This window comes from Macaca fascicularis, chromosome 9 (genome assembly GCF_037993035.2).
Source record: "Macaca fascicularis isolate 582-1 chromosome 9, T2T-MFA8v1.1".
Taxonomy (NCBI): domain Eukaryota; kingdom Metazoa; phylum Chordata; class Mammalia; order Primates; family Cercopithecidae; genus Macaca; species Macaca fascicularis.
Genome location: NC_088383.1, coordinates 55,548,726 through 55,573,603, shown reverse-complemented (window position 1 = coordinate 55,573,603; position 24,878 = coordinate 55,548,726). Strand labels below are relative to the sequence as shown.

General features: G+C 40.0%; 1 protein-coding gene and 1 pseudogene across 1 annotated transcript in view; both read right to left on the bottom strand.

Moving 5' to 3' along the window:
* LOC102142032 (arf-GAP with GTPase, ANK repeat and PH domain-containing protein 5) overlaps nt 1-24,878 on the bottom strand; it is a 149,172-nt gene that overhangs the window by 110,066 nt on the left and 14,228 nt on the right.
* On the bottom strand, nt 10,321-23,084 carry LOC135964907 (arf-GAP with GTPase, ANK repeat and PH domain-containing protein 11-like; annotated as a pseudogene).

Here is a 24,878-nt window from a genome sequence, read left to right as displayed (position 1 = left end):
CACGGTGCTCTGGGGCCAGCGCCAGTTCCAGCGGGCACTGGTGCCGGCTCTGTAGGCCCCACACATGGAGCGGCCGGCCTGTGCTGCCTGCCCAGGGCAGTGAGGGGCTTAGCACCCGGGCCAGCAGTTGCAGAAGGCCGGGGCGGCGGGGGGGTCGGGGGGGACCGGCACTGTGCTCCAGTTCTCGCAGGGCCTCAGCTGCCTCCCTGCAGGACAGGGCTCGGGACCTGCAGCCCACCGACATGGTGAGCCCCCCTACCCGCAGTGGGCTCCCGTGACGAGCCTTCCGGAGGGGTGCCGCCCCCTGCTCCATGGCTCCCGGTCCCATTCAGCGCCCAAGGGTTGAGGAGTGCAGGTGCCGCTAGGGACTGGCAGGCAGCTCCCCCTGCAGCCATGGTGCAGGATCCACTAGGTGAAGCCAGCTGGGCTCCTGAGTCTAGTGAGGACTTGGAGTCTAGTGAGGACTTGCCTAGCTAAGGGATTGTAAATACACCAATCAGCACTCTGTCTAGCTCAGGGTTTGTAAATACACCAATCAGTACTCTGTGTCTAGCTCAAGGTTTGTAAATACACCAATTGGTACTCTGCATCTAGCTGACTCTGTCTAGCTAACCTAGTGGGGACTTAGATAACTTCCTTCTAGCACTCTGTCTAGGTCAAGGACTGTAAATGCACCAATTAGCACTCTGTCAAAACGGACCGATCAGCTCTCTGTAAAATAGACCAATCAGCTCCCTGTGGGTGGGGTCAGATACGGGAATAAAAGCAGGCTGCCCGAGCCAGCATTGGCAACCCACTGGGTCCCTTTCCAGCCAAAGAACTGCTGCTTACTCTCTGGGTCCATGCTGCCTTTATGAGCTGTAACAGTCACCGCGAAGATCTGCAGCTTCGCTCATGAAGCCAGCGAGCCCAGGAACCCACCGAGCCCAGGAACCCACCGGGAAGAACAAACGACTCCAGACATGCCACCTTTAAGAGCTGTAACACTCACCGCGAGGGTCCGCAGCTTGTTTCTTGAAGTCAGTGAGACCAAGAATCCACCAATTCTGGACACAGTATGTCATTTCTAAGATGATGCTTTGTGGAACTCAAGGAGTTAGACTTTTGGGAAACATAGGGTTTGGGATTTGAAAATTTATAAAGAAAGCAACTTTTATTCTGGTAGTTAACATACTCTCATTGCTGATTCTCTATGTTTCTAATAATAATTATCTTCTTATTCTCACCATACAATGTTTCATGTTTTACTATTGGTAATGATTTTTACTACTACAGAAGTGGTCTATATGTCTCTGCCTATTTGTCTATGTCTCTACAAGTGTATAAATGTGTGTGTGGTGTGTAGGGGGGAGTATGTGTATATGTGTGCTTATCAGTTCATGGACGAATTACAAAGCTCTCATATGCGCATTTCAGTTTATTCAGGAGTTAGCAAATTTATTTTTGGACATTTTAACTCCTCTATTACTATGAAAAGATCCACATTTCCATTTTCATGTATTCTATTTCTCCCTCTCTGTCACACACTCACACACATGCACACACACACACACCCCACACTCTAAACAATTCTTCATTTGTGTAGATTTGTATATTTCCCCCTTCTTGGTTTCATGTCTCTAAACTATTTAAATATTAAGTTAATTTGTGTTCCCCCTCTATAATTTCCATATACAGTTTACCTTTGAACAATACAGGTTTCAACTGCATGGGTTCACAGATACATGGATTTTCTTCTGCCTCTGCCATCCCTGAGACAGCAAGATCAATCCCTCCTCTTCTTGTGCCTCAGCCTACTCAACATGAAGATGATGAGGATGAAGATGTTTATGATGATCCATTTCTACTCAGTGAATAGTGAAGATCTTACAATTCTCTTAGTATTTTCTCTCGCTTACTTTATTGTGAGAATGCAGTGTGTAATACATATAACATACATGACATATGTTAATTGTTTGTTATTGGAAAGGCTTCTGATCAACAGTAGGCTATTATATTAACAGCAGTTAAAGTCAAAAGTGATACAGTGATTTTTGACTTAATAGGGGTCAGCACCCTAACCACTGTGTTGTTCAAGGGTTAACTGAAAATGCACTGGATTGCATGAACGTAAGAAAACAATGAGACCTTACTACTTTCCAACTGAGGTAAGGGAATTTAGATTCTGCATAATATCTGCTGTCAATAGATTTGCCCAGTAAAGTTGTATATCAAATAACTTCTAAGTCTTACTTCACATTATTTTTATTTTTTTTTTTTTTTTGAGACGGAGTCTCGCTCTGTCACCTAGGCTGGAGTGCAGTGGCCGGATCTCGGCTCACTGCAAGCTCCGCCTCCTGGATTCACGCCATTCTCCTGCCTCAGCCTCCGGAGTAGCTGGGACTACAGGCGCCCGCCACCTCGCCCGGCTAGTTTTTTTGTTTTTTTTTTTGTTTTTTGTTTTGTATTTTTTAGTACAGACGGGGTTTCACCGGGTTAGCCAGGATGGTCTCGATCTCCTGACCTCGTGATCCGCCCGTCTCGGCCTCCCAAAGTGCTGGGATTACAGGCTTGAGCCACCGCACCCGGCCTTACTTCACATTCTTATATCAGTTTCTAAATGTGCCATTATTACATTGGATTTAGGAGCAATATCTTTTATAATCTGTTCTAACAAGAAGATCGTTTTTTGCTGGTTTCTTAAACTTCATATTGAGAGAAGATTACGGTCCTTGAGGATAAGATTCATATCGTAGCAATTTTCTATATCCTCCACAATGTTTTGCAGATTCAACAACTATTAATGAATTGAGTTAAATTTGCCTATGCTCTTACAAATCATACTCTCATAAATAACCTTCTAATCCTCAATTCCTCTAAAACATAGAAAAATTGCCAATATAAAAAATCAAGAAAGAAGCTATTAACCACTTTATCATTCAAAATATGACTCATTCTTTCTTATACAACTACCTTTGTCAGCATTCTTGCCATTGAACTGTCTAGCCCTTCAGTCTGTTATATCATGGCTTGTTGTTAGAGAAGGTAAAGTTTGGAAAACAGAAGCAGTTATGTAAAGCATTGTTAGAAAATCCTTGAATTTCCCTTAAAATCCTGTCTTCTACATGTTTTTTATTTCACATAGATTAAGTTTGCAGAGTTGTGTCATAATTTCATGAGTGTATCTATCAGAGAGCCCTTTGAAGGCCTATTTAATCCAACTAAGACTATTTTTTTATTGTTTTAATACCATTAAACTTGTTCTCTCTCTGATAATAACTGAGGAAAGAGAGAAAGACATTCCATATAATACATCAGATGCCTAAGTGCTTTGGGTAGTCATAAGCCTGTTCTCCTATAGCTTCCTAATTAGAAATGCCTGCTCCTCAGAGTTTTCTTAAGCTTTCCAACTTGCTCCTTCCATTTTATAAGAATAATAGTCTATTTAGGAAGACTATTATCAAATAAATATCAGAATGATCAGTGGACACCTATTTTAGCCTTGGGATTTATGTCACAATTCCCTAAGACTTTGTATTTCCAGAAAAGAAATTCAAATTAAAGGTCACAATTACTTTTATTATGGTAATCCTGATAAGATGTGCATTTTAACTAAAAGAAGTTCCCACTATTTTTCTTCTTTCTACTTTTCAATAATCCTTGGTACCTTAGTAGGAGTGTGCAATACTCTTGTGGTGTATTTTTAGTTTAAAAGTCTGAGTATATCTAATTACCACTTGGTAGATGTTGTCCAAACTCACTTTTGAATCCAAGTGTTTTTACCCTCATAGAGTTTTTTTAAAGGAGTATTTGCTTGTTTCTACTATACTGTAACTATTGGAGCTGCTAGGAGGCCTTTTAAATTCACCAACAAGTAGGCAGAATGGAGACTAACTGAAGGGTTGATGGGCTTAAAGAAAATAAATAACCTAACAAAACCACCAGGCTAAGAGCAAAATCAACATTGGGAACCAAGTCACTTTACTTGGGATTAGTGGATACCAAAATGTGCTTTCTCTGAAGCAGCACTTTACCAGGAAATATGAAAATCCACCTTTGTTGTCCTTCAGCTAAAGGGAATAAAATCGTGTACTTTCTGTAATTTTAACCTTGTTCTAACAGATGCTACATGAACTCAAGTAGAACTCTGTCTTGAGAGCTCAATAAAATGCATCCCACCATCCATTGCTGCTGCATCAGGGTATTAAAAAGAGAGACAGAAGGAAGAGGCGAGAGCAGCACAAGTTCAACAGTGTGAGGGACTCGGACACAATGGGAGGGAGAAATAAATAAATGTCTGAATGTCATTGAAAGAATAGACAAGGCATATGTAAGAGGCCTGCTAAAGCTTCGGGACCTCAGAAGCCTATTTGTAAGAACTACAGTTTAGAATAGGGAACTTGCAATACAATGCCTGACCTTTATTTCCTTACCTGTCTCCAACTTGTCAAAACCTTTGATCGATTTTGATATGATCAAATTACTGCTACAATATTCAGTTGAACTACATACATTTCTCAAAGCAGTAATACAATGCTACAGCATAGCTTAACTGTAAGTAATATGGTTTGCTTATATTTAAGTCATTTCTAAGGAACCCATGCAAACACAGTCAGATCTATTTCTGATGTATTTCCAAGGCTAAAAACAAAAAATGCTGTTAATGCATAAATAGTCAAAAAGTCATGCACTGTGGTTTTACAGGGACTTCTATTTCTAAAGATGATTGTTGCATGAGGGCCTCTGCCTTTATGAAGGGAAATGTGTAGATTTTAACTAGCTCAATGTTTTTGTTTTGAAAAAGAAAATCATGTTTCTGCATTAAAAAATAAATTCTTAATCAAATCTTTAAAATTAACATTTAGAACAGGGACAGAAACTTCTGTTGTTTCCTAAGTGTTTTGTTGTTGCTGTTTAGTTTTAAATCATTTTTTAGAAGTTTTATTGAGGTATAATTGATATAAAAAATTGTACACCTTTAATATATTCACTCGGGTGAGTTTGGACATGTGTGCATACACCAATAGCATCATCACAACCAAGGTACTGAACATACTTATTCACCTCCAAAATTTTCTTTTTTTCTTTTTTAATGGTGGTAGTATATTTTTAGGAATTCAGCCTTCGAGCAGAGTACTAAGGACCTTCAACAAGAAATGGGAAAGTAAATGAACTAAGTCCATATAAAGGGTGAGCTCTGGTGAGATATTCAAATTATGGCCAATTCCTCAAGAGGCTTGTAAACTGACTGTGGGTTTCCAGTTTGGTTATTCACAGGTAAGCCTTCATTTGCTCATTCACCTATTCATTCATATATCCACTCATTCATTCTCAAGAAGAGGTATTTGTCTGTATCTCACCATGTGGATGAGCAGGTGGTCAGTTCTCAGGACTTCATTTGCTCATTCACCTATTCATTCATATATCCACTCTTTCATTCTCAAGAAGAGGTATTTGTCCATATCTCACCATGTGGATGAGCAGGTGGTCAGGTCTCACTTCATTTGCCATTAAGTGTACTCACCCTTGAGCTCCAGGATGATATTTTCTCTCACTTTGCTTCATTACCAAAGTGGCTATCAAGATTCCCTCCCCTACCTTCTTTTTCTTTATTCAAAGTTTAACAGCTGGAGTTAATTTCTTGACTCCTTTAGTAGCACATGCGTATATATACCACTAAAGGCTTGTTGGATTAAACTGTTAAATTTGTCATTTAGCTAATGTTTTCTCAGAACCAGAAATAATAGATTCAATTGTTGAAATTATTTCAAAAGATAATCATAGAATGGAAATAAACTACAGAAAGTAGGGAACATGAGTAACTAAATCTCCTAGGAAACATTTGCAGAAGATGGTAAAGCATCCAGTCTCGTTATTATAAATGAATTTCAAAGAATCTCAGAGCAGCTTTACAAAATTTTACGGCACTAACAAATGGCAGCCAACCTCTGTAGTCAACACAAAATACTCTACCATCCTTTGTACCTCCTTAAATTAAGCCAATTTCTGCTTACACAGAAAATCTGTCTGTGGAAAACATTGCTTAGAATATGCAAGCACATTAATCTGGAAGCCACAAGAGAAGCTTGCTTCAGAAAACTTAATATTTTTCTTGTGAGTTATTCTCCTTACGCTTTTCACATTACAATAATACCAAATTATCATGATGTATTTTCTTCACTCTCAGAGCAAGATAAGACTCTAGTTGTTGCTGGAAACTATGCATTGTCTAACTATGGGTTCACATTCTCCCACAGTGATTCTGGAATCACATACACAAATGAGATCACTGCTGTCAGATCACTGGGATTAAGACTCAACTTCTCTACTCACTGGCCATATAAATATAGATACAGTACTCAAATCCTCTGAGGCTTAGCTAATTATCAGTTGATTTGGTCTACACTTACCACATTAACTATTTGAAAGGATTCATTGATATAACATGTGCTGAGAACAGTTCCTGACTCATAACCATTATTAAGGCAATATTTACCAATGTGTGACTTTAAAACAGATACTACTATTAGAGAATAATTCATACTATACATTCAGTATTTAAACAACAGAATTATAATTTTGTGAAGTAAATTTTGCACTCAAACAGAAAATCTAATTCTGTAACTATTTTTTCAATATTGGGTCATAGACCCAACAAAGACTATATGACTGGGTTAGACATATGTATTTACTTATGCAATTAGTAATAAAATTCTTTACTCATTCCTAGATTTGAATCCCAGATGCTCTGCGTAGCAGCTGTATAGTCATGGACAAGTTGCTTAATGTGTCTGTACCTCGATTTCCTCATTTGTACTTCAATTTTCTTATGTGGTAAATATCAAATCACTTAACTCAGAGCTATGAGGTCAGTTTTATCTGAGAGAATCCAGAATAAAATACTTAGCACACATTTCCTAGCATTCAGCATGCATAATACATAAGGAAATTTTAGATCTCTGTACATCATTAATATATTAAATCCTCAAACTGACTGTAATGTCTGAAAATGCATGTTTTTATGTCACTGTACCTCTCACTGTACTTGGCACAGTGTTGTGAATATATTTGCCATTTGTATGTTCTTTCTACCATACAATTCTGCCACTCCAATTAGTATATTGTGTTGGAAAACAATTGCGTGCTTGCTTTATGTTTTACTAAATTTATACGGAACTACACTGACACTTCCTTGCTTTCAGATGCTGGGACTCACTGGTTGCTTTCTAGTTCTCGGGAGTCTCTATGTGACTCTGTCCTTTACACTTGCCCTGCAACATCACCCTCAGCCCTAGACAAAGCCAACATCATTTCTTCAAATATGTCTGCAATTCACTGTATGAATGTTCTCATTCTATCAAAACTCTGACCTCACTAACTCAATGTAGCAATATAGAATGATAAAGTAGTTTACATGAAAGTCATACCAAGTTTGCTTTGTTTATTCATCCAAACGTATGTTTTTAAAGGACAAGGCTTTTATCTGAAACAAAATTATAATTTGAAATTCCAAATAATGTGACTAATAGATTATGAATTCATTTCCAAATATAGAAATAATTAAAACACTTGGGGGTATAGAAAAAGTGAGTGCTGTATCTATTCTTTTCTTATATTAATTTTACCCTCACTACCAGATTTTAGTTTTTGTCTTTTTTTTTTCTCTTTTTATTTTTATGAGAAGGAGTCTTGCTCTGTCGCCCAGGCTGGAGTGCAGTGGCTGGATCTCCGCTCACTACAAACTCCGCCTCCCAGGTTCACGCCATTCTCCTGCCTCAGCCTCCCGAGTAGCTGGGACCACAAGCACCCGTCACCACGCCCGGCTAATTTTTTTGTATTTGTAGTAGAGATGGCGTTTCACCGTGTTAGCCAGGATGGTCTCCATCTCTTGACCTCGTGATCCACCCATCTCAGCCTCCCAAAGTGCTGGGATTACTGGTGTGAGCCATGGCGCCCGGCCCAGCATTTAGTATTTTTAATATCAACTGAGAGATTTAAGGCTATTATAATTTTCCTATTTTGATTTTCCTCTTCTGTTTATAACTCAAAGTAATTTGACAGTATACACTGTGATGTGTCCCCATGTATCAAACATTTAAAATATGTATTTGGAAGCAAAAAATTATATGTGTGTACATATATATAAATTTATATATATATACATATAAAATTTTTTTTATCATTCTGTCTCCCAGGCTGGAGCTCAGTGGCTCAATCTCTGCTCACTGCAAGCTCCGCCTTCCAGGTTCACACCATTCTCCCAAGTAGCTGGTAGCTGGTACTACAGGCGCACACCGCCACGCCCGGCTAATTTTTTGTATTTTTAGTAGAGACGAGGTTTCACCGTGTTAGCCAGAATGGTCTCCATCTCCTGACCTCGTGATCTGCCTGCCTCGGCCTCCCAAAGTGCTGGGATTACAGGTGTGAGCCACTGCGCCCTGTGCAAAGATCTGTTTTACTAATGCCACAGAGGTAAAATCTGCTACTTCTTGATCAGGAGTAAACAAGTTGACTTCACAGCAGTTGATCTAATTTTCTTCCCCATTCATTCAATGGTATTTTTTGATTGCTATAGAATATACTGAATAAGTCCTTTTTCTTTTTTTTTTTTTTTTCAGAAATGGTTTCTCTCTGTTGCTAAGGCTGGAGTGCAGTGGCACTATCTCAACTCACTGCAGCCTCTGCCTCCTGGGCTCAAGAAATCCTTCTACCTCAGCCTCCTGAGTAGCTGGGACTACAGGTGAGCACCACATGTCCACCTATATGATTTTTGTATTTTTTTTTGTAGAGACAGGGTTACACTGTGTTGCCTAGGTTGGTCTCAAACTCCTGGGCTCACCCCATCCTCCTCCCTCAGCATCCCAAAATTCTGGGATTACAGGTGTAAGCCACTGCACCTGACTGAGAAGGCTTTTTATTATAGGTTGTTCTTATTGTTTTATTTATTTGGTTTGCTTGTTGCTTTTCAAGGTAAGGTTGACATATAAGGTGGTATAATGCTCAAAGGTCAAGTTGTAGAGATAGCTAGAATGAAGTTCAAATCCAGAGCCAAGTTACTTAGACTCTCTAAGGACTTGCTTTTCCCCTATAAAATAAAAATAAAGCAGATAGCCACTTCATAGGTTTGTAATAAGAATTAATATGATCATGCTGTCACACAGTTGCAAAGAGATACTGAAACTCGGCTCTGGCAAAAAATATTAGCTATTGCCATTAGGACTGTTCTCCTTAATACCTAACGCATTTGCTGACAATGAGGTTACTCATCATGTCCTTCCAGGAAAAAAATTTAAAAAAGTTTAAAACCTAGGAACTACTTTTAAAATTTAATTTTCAGACCTGTCATAACAGCTGAGGAAGAGAAGTGGTAGCTGATTGGGGACAGATGTAGAGATCCTTAATGGTATAAGAGTGTGAGAATGTGAAGCATGATAGGATATATTACTCATGCAGATTACAAATACATGTCAAAATTATACTTATCATTCATTTAAGTAAAATTCAGCATTGTTTTCTTCAAAGAAGAAATTACACCTTTCACTCTACCTATTTAACTCTGGGGAATTTTACAAATTCAGCATGCCATTGTTTAGTATGAATTCCTTTATGTCAGCTACCCTGCTAACTTTGCCTTTGGCATGATGAGCAGAAAGAAAAGAAACAGAATGATTAGTTCTGGAATATGAAAAAGTATCCAAGAAGAGAAGCAGTCTTGAGAAGTAGGGAACAGGATGAAATCACTAGGGGACAGAAGAGTTAGGAGGGAGCGGGACCAGACAAGCACTGAAATCTGCATGCACATGTAACCGTCTAAAATAGTCATCCAGCACGAAGACTCTAGGTCAAGATAACCAAGATGAATTGCAACTTCTCCACAAGCAACATGACTTTGGGTAAAGTATTTAAGTTTTCTGTGTCTTAGTTTCTTCAACTGATAATTAAAAATGTCATGTCTACTTCATAAAATTGTGATAACTTATTAATACATGTAATGAATAGTGTTTGGCATTTAGCTTAATAATAAGACATTTCGTTAAAATATTAGCTACTTTTGTTAGCTAGCAACTCACAATTTTGCCTAAAGCTGACCCCATATCTAGGGTTAGGTTTGAAAGAAACTCATCACCATCAGAAGTAGGTCTGGAAGTTATAAAGGAAAGCTTAAAGACACAGAAGTATGTGCAACACCTATTTACAAAGAATCCATTGGAAAACCCCCATTGAGCCCAGGTAGATGGCACATGTCCCCTTTGGGTATGTAATTCAGTTCCCTGAGGGTCACTGTACTGTCTTTGTTCCCAAGGCAAACTTTTTAATAATTGTGATCCCACTCAATAGTCATGTTCACTTGCTTTATGGGTACATTTGTGGCATATTTTAAAATGTGAAGTTGAGTACATTTCACTTAACAACCAAAGACATATAGTGACTTGTTTTAGAGGAAAAATTATTGATTTTTGTAAATAGGTAAATCTTGTTTGTATTTTAGCTCCATCACTTACTAATTTTGTGATACGGGCAATTTATATCCTATCTGAGCCTGTGTTTCCTCTACAATATGTTTATTTATATAGTCAGTTTTCACATTAAATGGGAGAAAAACTGACATTGTTCAATTCACACCCAGGGAAATTCTGTGTGAAAGACATCATATGATATTTCTTTTAATGCTCTAAACAATGTTGTGAGGTAAGTGTTACCTCTGATTTGCATATGAAGAAACATATTCCCAGATTAATGAATTGCCCAGTTTCACACAGGGAATAAATTGCAGCACAGGAGTTCTACATAGATAGACCTGTATGACTTCACAGAGTGAAATGGATGGATAAACAATTCACTTTCCAGGAGAAATCACAGGACAATGGATATCAGAAGAAATGATGGGAACAGGGTAATATTGGATGTTTTGTATATGAAAAACTAATTTGGGCAACAAATAAGTGTATAAAGTCACTGAAGCAAAATATATATTACCAAATCTAAAAGAAAATATGCTATTAGTAGGCCATGGCTACATTATAAAAAACATGTCATTTCACATAAAGTACTAACACTACACTATGACTATGAGTTAATATTAAAACATTGACCACATAGGAAATAGGAGAAACAAGTAACAACACTGTGGAAAGCAAAGAAAATGACTGCAAGATGCAGCCATCACCACCATCTCCTGGCCACATAGGGGCCTCCTCAGAAGCTTAGATGAATGAAGGGAAGAGACTGGAGTTATTACAATTAAAACTCAGAGTAAAAGCCTTCCTGGGCTGAGACTAGATCTCTGAGGGAGAGGTATGTTCCAACTGCTGCTGTTACCTCTGAAGAGGCACTTTCTGGGGCTCTGAAAAAACTGGTAAACTGAAACAATTACTGCTCCTACGGCAAGGGGATGTTCTTGGGAGAACATCGGCAAGGACAGCAAATAAACAGGAAAAGGAGATCTATTCTTCCATTCTCTTGCCTTTCTATGTTTCTCTAGTACCTCCCAATAGCAGAACCAACAGGATCCCACTAGAAGGAACTTGGAAAACGTAGCTTGCTGATCCCCATCATGGCATCATAGCAAATTTATTGCAGAGAAATGTGGCTAAAGATCAAGATTGTTAGTAAATAATCTTGTGCTAGTCTAAAGCAGCCGGAAGTTGCTTTTGCTGCTCTCGCCTGACTGCAGGCTGGCCACGATCTGGCTCTCAATGGCTTGGACCCAGGCATCCCGCTCCTCATACGTCATGGCTTCAAAGTGCCACATTTGGCCGGTGAGGGACACAATGATAAAGTTTTCTGCTTGTTTTTCAGCAGTGCCAGACAGGCCATTGTCTTTTAAGTTGTTGGTGCATTTCTTCCTTTGGTGTTTCTTTTTGTTGGCATGAGAAGAGGGGGGTGGGTTGAGCTTGGGGCTGGTGGTGCTGGAGATATCGGGGCTGGAGCATATGGAGTCACCCAGTCCGGTGTCTGAATTGGCTGAGGTACATAGACTGTTCATGTCCTTGGATACGCAATTGCCTTTAGAGCTGGAAATGGGCGCACAGGCCAATGTGGCTAGGGGTGGCCTCTTTCCTGGGACTTCGATGGTAGATGTTCGCAGGTCAATCTCTTTTTTGTGAATATTCTTCATATAATCACCTAAGCTTGAATAATAGGTGAGCATGCCATTGTCACAGAGGGTAACATATTTTTCCATTTCTTCAGCCATTTCCCACTTAGCTTTAAGAGCATGCCCTGTTTAATGGAGATGGCTCTGCCGCTCCCAATGGTGTCAGCATGGCTCTCCCGGGCTTTGTTCTCTTTGTCTGGGTGACTCCCTTTCTCAGATGTAAACAGCTTGGACCAGTGCTTGGACCGCTTGCAAACGGGCGTGGGTGTGTTGGCAGTGGGAGGAACATTGACCTGAAGGTCCTCCTGGCTGGTGCTGGGAGTCGATGGAATGGAGGAGGAATAGTTACTAAAACTCCCACCTCCATATCTTGTCTGGGTAATGTGCATGGTGGAAACCTGTGTGGAACAGAAGGAGGAATGGCTTTGAGAATTGGGTAGTGACCTGCAGGGTCCTATAGACAGCTCACAATTACCTTTTAGAAAGATACATTTTCTGGGCCAGGCACAGTGGCTCACACCTGTAATCCCAGCACTTAAGGCGGCCGAGGTGGGTGGATCACGAGGTCAGGAGTTCAAGACTATCCTGGCCAACATGGTGAAACCCTGTCTTGACTAAAAAAAGAAAAAAAACATTAGCTGGGCACGGTGGCGCATGCCTGTAATCCCAGCTACTCGGGAGGCTGAGGCAGGAGAATTGCTTGAACAGGGACCTGGGAGACAGAGCCTGCAGTGAGCCAAGATTGTGCGACTGCACTCCATCCTGGGCTACAGAAAGAGACTCCGTCTCAAAAAAAAAAAAAAGAGATACATTTTCTGTTATTTGGGTAGTATATTTACTCATACAAGCTCACTAACTAAACAGAGCTGCAGATAGTTCTTATTCCAGCACATTCTTTTTACAACACTTAAGATGACTAAATACGACATGAAATGGGGAAGATTTTAAAAAAGATGCCTTTGACTTCAGCATGAAACAGATACAAGTGTATGATGAAAATACAATCTCAATAAAAGCGCCACTTACCGTAAATGAGTATAACTGTTCATCAAATATGCTCAAAGATCCATCTGCATGTCTATAAAATAAGAATGTGCATTACTTCAAAAACTGTTAGTATATTAGTATCACATATGTTTAGTAAAATACTGCCTCCTGTGTGCTTTGCTGTTTACTTTACCGAAGCAGTTTTTACAAATTTTTCTCCTGGATCCTGACTTGGGTTTCCTGACTTCTTCTTTCTCAGAACTTCATGTCCTGTACTGTGAAGTCTTTTATATGTAACCAGTCAGAAATGCCCGTAAGTACTGACTCTCCCTAACAGGCAATGGCAACAAACCAAATATATTTTCACTCTTCTAACCACACACTGAAACACAAGAATGTTTTACAAAGCAGTAGTGAACTTTAATAAATGTAAACGTGATTCAGATTTCCTAGCTTCCTTTCTCTTTAGTTCTCTGTAGTATACTCTCATGATGTATTTGTGTATTTTCTGTTGTTTGAATTAAAAACTCATCTGCCTTTTTAAGAGGCCAGTCTTTGATGAACTTTAAACTTTGTAAGCCTAATGCATTGTGCCTACGTGATAAACCAGTGGTTCCCCAAATGTGCTCTGTGGACCTCTCGGGATCCCCAAGACCGATTTCCAGAAGGGCTAAGAGGTCAACACTGTTTGTTTGAGACCGAGTTTCACTCTTGTTGCCCAGGCTGGAGTGCAATAGCGCAATCTCGGCTTATGGCAACCTCCGCCTCCCAGGTTCAAGTGATTCTCCTACCTCATCCTCCTGAGTAGCTGGGATCATAGGAACCTGCCCCCACGCCTGGCTAATTTTTGTATTTTCAGTAGAGACGTGGTTTCACCCTGTTGGCCAGGCTGGTCTTGAACTCCTGACCTCAGGTGATCTGCTCACCTTAGCCTCCCAAAGTGCTGGGATTGCAGGCCTGAGCCATTGTGCCTGGCCAACACTGTACTGAATCATACCTGAGAAAGCTGAATAAAAAATTTAAAAATTTGTAAAAGGAATACAAAGTCATTGCCTGCTTTTTCGTTGACACTTGCCATGATTGTATAAAAGCAAAAGTGGGTAAAACTGTTGGTTTCTCAGCATAAATCAAGGCAGTGGTACCAATTACATTAGTAGTCATTCTATTCTTTGCTGTCCCCTACCGTTAAAAAAGACAGCCTGAATTACTTAAGAATGTCTTTAATGAAGCAGTAAAAATTAATGTTGTTATTAAACTTTGGCATGTCTCTTTAATATTCTGAATAAGCGGAAAGTTAATAAGAAGCATTTCTGCTGACTGCAGTACAGTTTTTTGTTTTTGTTTTTGTTTTTAAGAATTAGTGAGTTAATTGTGAACTGAACAATCACATTTTTCACAGAACATCGTTTTTATTTAAAAGTACAACTGGGTCAGCGCAGTAGCTCATGCCTGTAAAATCCCAGCACTTTGGGAGGTGAACGCAGGCAGATGGCTTGAGCTCCTGCAGGAGTTTGAGACCAGCCTAGGCAAGGTAACAAAACCCCCTCACTACCAAAAATGCAAAAAAGAATTAGCCTGGTGTGGTGCCACCCATCTGTGGTCCCAGCTACAGGGGAGTCTGATGTGAGAGGATTGCTTGAGCTGAGATGATGCCAGTGCACTCCAGCCAAGTGACAGAGTGAGACTCGGTCTAAAAAAAAAGTACACCTTTCATTCTCAAAAATAAATGAAGTGAGAGGTTGTCACTTCAAGGAAAATAAGTATTTGTTCCCAGTGATAAAATTTAACCTTTCCTGAGGACTCTGAAAAACTTATTCCTTCTGCCAGGCATGTTGGCTCATATCTGTAATCCCAGCACTTTGGGAGTCTGAGAGGGGCAGATCAAAAGTTCAGGAGATCGAGACCATCCTGGCTAACACAGTGAAACCCCATCTTTACTAAAAATACAAAAAATTAGCTGGGCATGGTGGCATATTCCTGTAGTCCCAGCTACTCTGGAGGCTGAGGCAGGAGAACCGCTTGAATCAGGGAGATGGAGGGTGCAGTGAGCCAAGACCGCACCACTGCACTCCAGCCTGGGTGACAGAGCAAGACTCCATCTCAGAAAAAGAAAAAAGAAGAAGTGGGGGGCACCCAAGATGGCCCAATAGGAACAACTCCAGCTTCCAGCTCCCGGCGTGAGTGACACAGAAGGTGGGTGATTTCTGCATTTTCAACTGAGGTACTGGGTTCATCTCACTGGGGCATGTCGGACAGTTGATGCTGGTCTGCAGGTGCAGCCCGGCCAGCAAGAGCTGAAGCAGGGTGAGGCATCGCCTCACCTGGGAAGTGCAAGGCGGAAGGGAATTCCTTTTCCTAGCCAAGGGAAACTGAGACACACAACACCTGGAAAACTGGGTAACTCCTACCCTAATACTGCGCTTTACCAAGGGTCTTAGCAAACGGCACACCAGGAGATTATATCCCACACCTGGCCTGGAGGGTCGCATGCCCACGGAGCCTCCCTCATTGCTAGCACAGCAGTCTAAGATCTAACTGCAAGGTGGCAGCGAGGCTGGGGGAGGGGCACCCACCATTGCTGAGGCTTAAGTAGGTAAACAAAGCCTCCTGGAAGCTTGAATTGGTTGGAGCCCACCGTAGCTCAAGGAGGCCTGCCTGCCTCTGTGGACTCCACCTCTGGGGACAGGGCATAGCTAAACAAAAGGAGTAGAAACCTCTGCAGATGTAAATGTCCCTGTCTGACAGCTTTGAAGAGAGCAGTGGTTCTCCCAGCACACTGAGATCTGAGAATGGACAGACTGCCTGCTCAAGTGGGTCCCTGACCCCTGACTAGCCTAACTGGAGACATCGCCCACTAAAGTGCAGACCAACATGTCACACCTCACACAGCTGGGTACACCTCTGAGACAAAGCTTCCAGAGCAAGAATCAGACAGCAACACTCGCTATTCAGCAATATTCTATCTTCTGCAACCTCCGCTGCTGATACTCAGGCAAACAGGGTCTGGAGTGGACCTCAAGCAAACTTCAACAGACCTGCAGCTGAGGGTCCTTACTGTTAGAAGGAAAACTAACAAACAGAAAGGACGCCCACACCAAAACCCCCAGGTACGTCACCATCATCAAAGACCAAAGGCAAATAAAACCACAAAGATGGGGAAAAAGCAGTGCAGAAAAGCTGGAAATTCAAAAAAATCAGAGTGCATCTCCCCCTCCAAAGGAAGGCAGCTCATCACCAGCAATGGAACAAAAATGGATGGAGAATGACTTTGACAAGTTGAGAGAAGAAGGCTTCAGTTGATCAAACTTCTCAGAGCTAAAGGAGGAACTACGTACCCAGCGCAAAGAAACTAAAAACCTTGAAAAAAGAATGGAAGAATGGATAACTAGAATAATCAATACAGAGAAGACCATAAACGAACTGATAGAGATGAAAACCATGACACGAGAACTACGTGACAAATGCACAAGCTTCAGTAACTGACTCAATCAATTGGAAGAAAGAGTATCAGTGATTGAAGATCAAATGAATGAAATGAAGGAAGAAGAGAAGTGTAGAGAAAAACGATAAAAAGAAATAAAGCCTCCAAGAAATGTGGGATTATGTGAAAAGACCAAATCTACATCTGATTGGTGTGCCTGAAACTGACGGCAAAATGGAACCAAGTTGGAAAACACTCTGCAGGATATCATCCAGGAGAACTTCCCCAACCTAGTAAGGCAGGTCAACATTCAAATTCAGGAACTACAGAGAATGCCACAAAGATACTCCTCAAGAAGAGCAACTCCAAGACACTTAATTGTCAGATTCAGAAAAATTGAAATGAAGAAAAAATGTTAAGGGCAGCCAGAGAGAAAGGTCGGGTTACCCACAAAGGGAAGCACATCAGACTAACAGCAGATCTCTCGGCAGAAACTCTCCAAGCCAGAAGAGAGTGGGGGCCAATGTTCAACATTCTTAAAGAAAAGAATTTTCAACCCAGAATTTCATATCCAGCCAAACTAAGTTTCATCAGTGAAGGAGAAATAAAATCCTTTACAGACAAGCAAATGCTTAGGTATTTTCTCACCACCAGGCCTGCCCTACCGGAGATCCTGAAGAAAGCACTAAACATAGAAAGGAACAACTGATACCAGCCATTGCAAAAACATGCCAAAATGTAAAGACCATTGATGCTAGGAAGAAACTGAATCAACTAACGAGCAAAATAACCAGCTAATATCATAATGACAGGATCAAGTTCACACATAACAATATTAACCTTGAATGTAAATGGACTAAATTGTCCAATTAAAAGACTCAGACTGGAAAATTGGATAAAGAGTCAAGAACCATCAGTTTGCTGAATTCAGGAGACCCGTCTCACATGCAGAGACACACATAGGCTCAAAATAAAGGGATGGAGGAAGGTCTACTAAGCAAATGGAAAACATAAAAAAGCAGGGGTTGCAATCCTAGTCTCTGATAAAACAGACTTTAAACCATCAAAGATCAAAAGAGACAAGGCCATTACATAATGGTAAAGGGATCAATTCATCAGGAAGAACTAACTATCCTAAATATATATGCACCCAATACAGGAGCACCCAGATTCATAAAGCAAGTCCTTAGAGAATTACAAAGAGACTTAGACTCCCATACAATAATAACGGGAGACTTTAACACCCCAGTGTCAAAATTAGACAGATCAATGAGACAGAAAGTTAACAAAGATACCCAGGAATTGAACTCAATTCTGCACCAAGCAGACCTAATAGACATCTACAGAACTCTCCACCCCAAATCAACAGAATATACATTCTTCTCAGCACCACATCACACTTATTCCAAAATTGACCACATAGTTGGAAGTAAAGCACTCCTCAGCAAATGTAAAAGAACAGAAATTATAACAAACTGTCAGACCATTTGCAATCAAACTAGAACTCACGACTAAGAAACTCACTCAAAACCGCTCAACTACATGGAAACTGAACAACCTGCTCCTGAATGACTACTGGGCACATAACGAAATGAAGGCAGAAATAAATATGTTCTTTGAAACCAATGAGAACAAAGATATAACATACCAGAATCTCTGGGACACATTTAAAGCAGTGCGTAGAGGGAACTTTATAGCACTGAATGCCCACAAAAGAAAGCAGGAAAGATCTAAAATTGACACCCTAACATCACAATTAAAAGAACTAGAGAAGGAAGAGCAAACACATTCAAAAGCTAGCAGAAGGCAAGAAATAACTAAGATCAGAGCAGAACTGAAGGAGATAGAGACACAAAAAACCCTCCAAAAAATCAATGAATCCAGGAGCTGGTTTTTTGAAGAGAACAAAAGTGATAGACTGCTAGCAAGACTAATAAAGAAGAAAAGAGAGAAGAATCAAATAGACGCAATAAAAAATGATAAAGGGGATATCACCACTGACCCCACAGAAATACAAACTACCATCAGAGAATACTATAAACACCTCTACGCAAATGAACTAGAAAACCTAGAAGAAATGGATAATTTCCTGGACACTTACACTCTCCCAAGACTAAATCAGGAAGAAGTTGAATCCCTGAATAGACCAATAGCAGGTTCTGAAATTGAGGCAATAATTAATAGCCTACCAACCAAAAAAAGTCCAGGACCAGATGGATTCACAGCCGAATTCTACCAGAGGTACAAGGAGGAGTTGGTACCATTCCTTCTGAAACTATTCCAATCAATAGAAAAAGACGGAATCCTCCCTAACTCATTTTATGAGGCCAACATCATCCTGATACCAAAGCCTGGCAGAGACACAACAAAAAAAGAGAATTTTAGACCAATATCATTGATGAACATCGATGTAAAAATCCTCAATAAAATACTGGCAAACCGAATCCAGTAGCACATCAAAAAGCTTACCCACCATGATCAAGTGGGCTTCATCCCTGGGATACAAGGCTGGTTCAACATATGGCAATTAATAAACATAATCCAGCATATAAACAGAACCAAAGAAAAAAACACATGATTATCTCAATAGATGCAGAAAAGGCCTTTGACAAAATTCAAAAGCCCTTCATGCTAAAAACTCTCAATAAATTCGGTATTGATGGAACGTATCTCAAAATAATAAGAGCTATTTATGATAAACCCACAGCCAATATCATACTGAATGGGCAAAAACTGGAAGCATTCCCTTTGAAACTGGCACAAGACAGGGATGCCCTCTCTCACCACTCCTATTCAACATAGTGTTGGAAGTTCTGGCTAGGGCAATAAGGCAAGAGAAATAAAGGGTATTCAGTTAGGAAAAGAAGAAGTCATATTGTCCCTCTTCGCAGATGACATGATTGTATATTTAGAAAACTCCATCATCTCAGCCCAAAATCTCCTTAAGCTGATAAACACCTTCAGTAAAGTCTCAGGATAAAAAATCAATGTGCAAAAATCACAAGCATTCTTATACACCAATAATAGAGAGTCAAATCATGAACTCCCATTCACAATAGCTTCAAAGAGAATAAAATACCTAGGAACCCAATTTACAAGGGATGTAAAGGACCTCTTCAAGGAGAACTACAAACCACTGCTCAGTGAAATAAAAGAGGACACAAACAAATGGAAGAACACACCTTGTTCATGGATAGGAAGAATCAATATCGTGAAAATGGCCATACTGTCCAAGGTAATTTATAGATTCAATGCCATCCCCATTAAGCTACCAATGAGTTTCTTCCCAGAATTGGAAAAAACTGCTTTAAAGTTCGTATGGAACCAAAGAAGACCCCGCATTGCCAAGACAATCCTAAGCCAAAACAACAAACCTGGAGGCATCACGCAACCTGACTTCAAACTATACTACAAGGCTACAGTAACCAAAACAGCATGGTACTAGTACCAAAACAGAGATATAGACCAATGGAACAGAACAGAGCCCTCAGAAATAATACCACACATCTACAGCCATCTGATCTTTGACAAATCTGACAAAAAACAAGAAATGGGGAAAGGATTCCCTATTTAATAAATGGTGCTGGGAAAATTGGCTAACCATAAGTAGAAAGCTGAAACTGGATCCTTTCCTTACTCCTTATACGAAAATTAATTCAAGATGGATTAGAGACTTAAATGTTAGACCTAAAACCATAAAAACCCTAAAAGAAAACCTAGGTAATACCATTCAGGACATAGGCATGGGCGAGGACTTCATTTCTAAACACCAAAAGCAACGGCAACAAAAGCCAAAATTGACAAAGGGGATCTAATTAAACTAAAGAGCATCTGCACAGCAAAATAAACTATCATCAGAGTGAACAGGCAACCTACAGAATGGGAAAAAATTTTTGCAATCTACTCGTCTGACAAAGGGCTAATATTCAGAACCTACAAAGAACTCAAACAAATTTACAAGAAAAAAACAAACAACCCCATCAAAAAGTGGGCAAAGGATATGAACAGACACTTCTCAAAAGAAGACATTCATACAGCCAACAGACACATGAAAAAATGCTCGTTATCACTGGCCATCAGAGAAATGCAAATCAAAACCACAATGAGATACCATCTCACACCAGTTAGAATGGCGATCATTAAAAAGTCAGGAAACAACAAGTGCTGGAGAGCATGTGGAGAAATAGGAACACTTTTACACTGTTGGTGGGATTGTAAACTGGTTCAACCATTGTGGAAAACAGTATGGCGATTCCTCAAGGATCTAGAACTACAAATACCATATGACCCAGCCATCCTATTACTGGGTATATACCCAAAGGATTATAAATCATGCTGCTATAAAGACACATGCACACGTATGTTTATTGCGGCACTATTCACAATAGCAAAGACTTGGAATCAACCCAAATGTCCATCAGTGACAGATTGGATTTGGAAAATGTGGCACATATACACCATGGAACACTATGCAGCCATAAAAAAGGATGAGTTTGTGTCCTTTGTAGGGACATGGATGCAGCTGGAAACCATCATTCTCAGCAAACTATGGCAAGAACAGCAAACCAAACACTGCATGTTCTCACTCATAGGTGGGAATTGAACAATGAGATCACTTGGACACAGGAAGGGGAACATCACACACTGGGGCCTATTGTAGGGTGGGGGGAGGGGGAGGGATAGCATTAGGAGATATACCTAATGTAAATGAGTTAATGTGTGCAGCACACCAACATGGCACATGTATACATATGTAACAAACCTGCACATTGTGCACATGTACCCTAGAACTTAAAGTATAATTAAAAAAAAAAAAGAAAAAAGAAAAGAAAAACTTGTTCCTTCTACTGTAGGCTTGACAGCTTTTCAATTCTTAAAAGCATTTTAAAGATTGGTGGTTAAATTAAAAGTGATTTTTGACACAATAAAACATAAACCAATATATTCCAAGTAACTAATGCATAATATTATAAATGCAAGTATGGGGCAAAAGATCCATTTACTGTGCAAGAAAGATCAATGAGTACTGATGGAATAAATTTATTAATATGGAAAATGCCACCATAACTAATTTAAGAAACTAGCACTTGTGAAGTTTTGATTTAGTATTAAAGAATACCCCCAACTGTCTGCAAACTTTAAAAATACACCTTTTATCAGCTACACAGTTGCATGAGGTTAGGTCACTTTATTGCTTCTTTTTTTCTTTTTTTGAGACGGAGTCTCCCTCTGTCGCCCAGGCTGGGGTACAATGGCGAGATCTCGGCTCACTGCAACCTCTGCCTCCTGTGTTCATGCGATTCTCCTACCTCAGCCACCCAAATAGCTGGGACTACAGGCATGCACCACTGCGCCCAGCTATTTTTTGTACTTTCAGTGGAGGCAGGTTTCACCATGTTGATCGGACTGGTCTCAAACTCCTGACCTCAAGTGATCTGCCCACCTCAGCCTCCCAAAGTGCTGGGATTACAGGTGTGAACCACCGCACCCAGCCGTCTTACTGCTTTTTTTTTTTTTTTCTTGAGATGGAGTCTTGCTCTGTCACCCAAGCTGGAGTGCAGTGGCGTGATCTTGGCTCACTGCACCCTCCGTCTCCCTGATTCAAGTGGTTCTCCTGCCTCAGCCTCCAGAGTAGCTGGGACTACAGGCGCGTGCCACCATGCCCAGCTAAGTTTTTGTATTTTTAGTAGAAACAGGTTTCACAGTGTTAGCTGGGATGGTCTCGATTTCCTGACCTTGCAATCCGCCCGCGTCGGCCTCCCAAAGTGCTGGGATTACAGGCCTGAGCCACCCCGCCCAGTCTCTTATTGCTTCTTTAGAGCAAATTGCAAAGAAAGATCTAGAGAATCCAGTTGTCTCCTATGAAGGTCAACATGAGACTTTAAATAATATAAATACATGACACACTTTTTACTCCACTTTTTGTTGTAGAAAAGTTACTTTTTCGATGAAAAATTTCTGATAACAATATTGTTCTCTAGGAATATTTTCTGTTGTCACAACCTGGGCCATGGGTTACTACTGACATCTAGTCGGTAGCGGCCATTAATGCTGCCAAACTCTCTGCAATGCACAGGACAGTCCTCACAACAAAGCGTTATCTAGCTCATAATATCAACAGTGGTAAGGCTGTGAAATCTAAACTAAAAATAGATTTTGAAAAAAAAAACTCTGTTATATTTCTACCACAATAAATATCAATATAATCAATATAAACACTCTCGGAGATTCTCAATCATTTAAGAATTAAAAGAGTCTTAAGGAACAAAGAAAACACAAATAATTTGCTTCAATATTTTAGCAGGCACAATACAGCTTATGATGTCTAGAGCTGTGACCTAACACTGAGCTTGATATCTTGCAAAGTAATTAGCTAGAATAACAAGACAGGTTTCGAAAAGGCTCACCTTTGCGTGATATCATGATGTATCTCCAAGGTCACTCTGTGGAAGGAAAAACAATTCATAACAATAGATGTTATCATTTGTTAGGCCTGAAGACACTTTTTAAAACGGGGGCAGAGGAAACTCTCCTAGTGGCCCTGAAATTCAAATTTTCTAGTTCAGAACAGCACCATAAGGGCACTTTGTTTCATTTCTTGGTTTTTTGCAAAAAAATGAGAACAAAAATGTGAGGCAATATGCTGTTAGAAGACACGTTTCTGTTGACGATTATAATATATAAATAATAACAGATTTCCCTGTCATATGCTCTTCTACCTGCAAAGCCTGTTGTCCCATGCGATTTATTTTATGTAGTTATTTATTTTTGACTTAGAGTCTTGCTCTGTTGCTCAGATTGGAGTGCAGTGGTGAGATCTTGGCTCACCACAACCTCCACCTCCCAGGTTCAAGTGATTCTCATGCCTCAGCCTCCCAAGTAGCTGGGATTACACATTTGTACCACTATGCCTAGGTAATTTTTTTTTGAAATAGAGTTTTGCTCTTGTTGCCCAGGCTGGAGTGCAATGGTGCTGATCTGGGCTCACCACAACCTCTTCCTCTCAGGTTCAAGCAATTCTCCTGCCTCAGCCTCCCGAGTATTTGGGATTACAGCAATGCGCAACCGCACCCAGCTAATTTTGTAGAATGAGGCTCAAAACAACTGAGGGAAGGAAAAATCTCAATTTTAGTTAATAGGTCTACACAATACTAGCACTTGTGAAAAAGCCTATAACATTAGCATGTAAGATGGATATGTCTACAGTGCTTCAAGTAGTTTTCATCTCTGAAATAATTTCACAATCACAGAATTTAAAGTTACATGCTGGAAAGGACCAATGACCTTACATGACATTTAATTCAACACTCATTTTACAGATCAGGGAAACAAACCTTAAAAACTGACTTGCCCAAGGTCCCACCAAATAGGAGCAGTTTCTCGTCCTAAACTCAAATGAAGCCGTGGCTCTCAAACTTTGCTGCACATTAAAATCACCTGAGAAGCTTTAATAATGGCCTCATCTTCAACATGAGACATTTTAATTTAATTACTATTGGATATGACTTTGGTCATCAAGGTCGTTGGTAAAAGTTTCCCAGGTGATTTCAATGTGCAGCAAAGTTTGGAATGATAGAGCTGGGGTGAAAATCAGAATCTTCTGGGATGCCTTTCTCCACATAAAGATGCCTCACATCCATCCCATTTTCCTAAAAGGCTTCTCAGTGCCTAGAGATAGAGGGAAAGTGGAGATGGGAAGATACATGTGTTTGCAGACATGTATTTTGAAAAAAAAAAACCTTGCATAAGTGATCTCAGTGAGTTCCACCTATCCCACTGACAACACTGCACTACTGACTCATGATAAACATTTTTCAAAATCTTTTCTTGAAGCCAATTTGCCCTATTAATTTGCTCAATAAAACTTTATTTAACCAACAGTGAATATACCAAATGATTATTTCTCAAACTTGCTGACGGCAAATTAAAACTGACTTTACTTTCAAAAGTAGACTTCTACAAAGTAGAATAATGAGAAAAAAAGCATGAAATTTGTTTGAGCAAGATTAATCTTCAAAGCTACTTTTGAATTGTATGCTAACACATCAAAATCTTTTGAACTCAAAAGAAGCCAGGGACTCTAGGTAAAGCAGTTTTTGTGTATGTGTGTTCAAAGATTTAAGAGACTCAGCTGACTACAGACATTTAGTGATTACTCAATAGGTCCCAAAGCTCAGGACTTGAGACAGAGTTTGAGTCCAGTTTTTGCTGAAACACAATTTCATCACAACTATTGTTAAAAGGGAGGGAGGAAAGTGACATTATTATGAGTGTAAACTTGCCATTTTTAATGGCAGTAAAAGTTACTGCCAATTGAATTCGCTAAAAAGGCTAGTGCATTTGAAACAAAATTGTTTATAAGCTAGTTATGTTTACAGAATGAATAGTAAAATT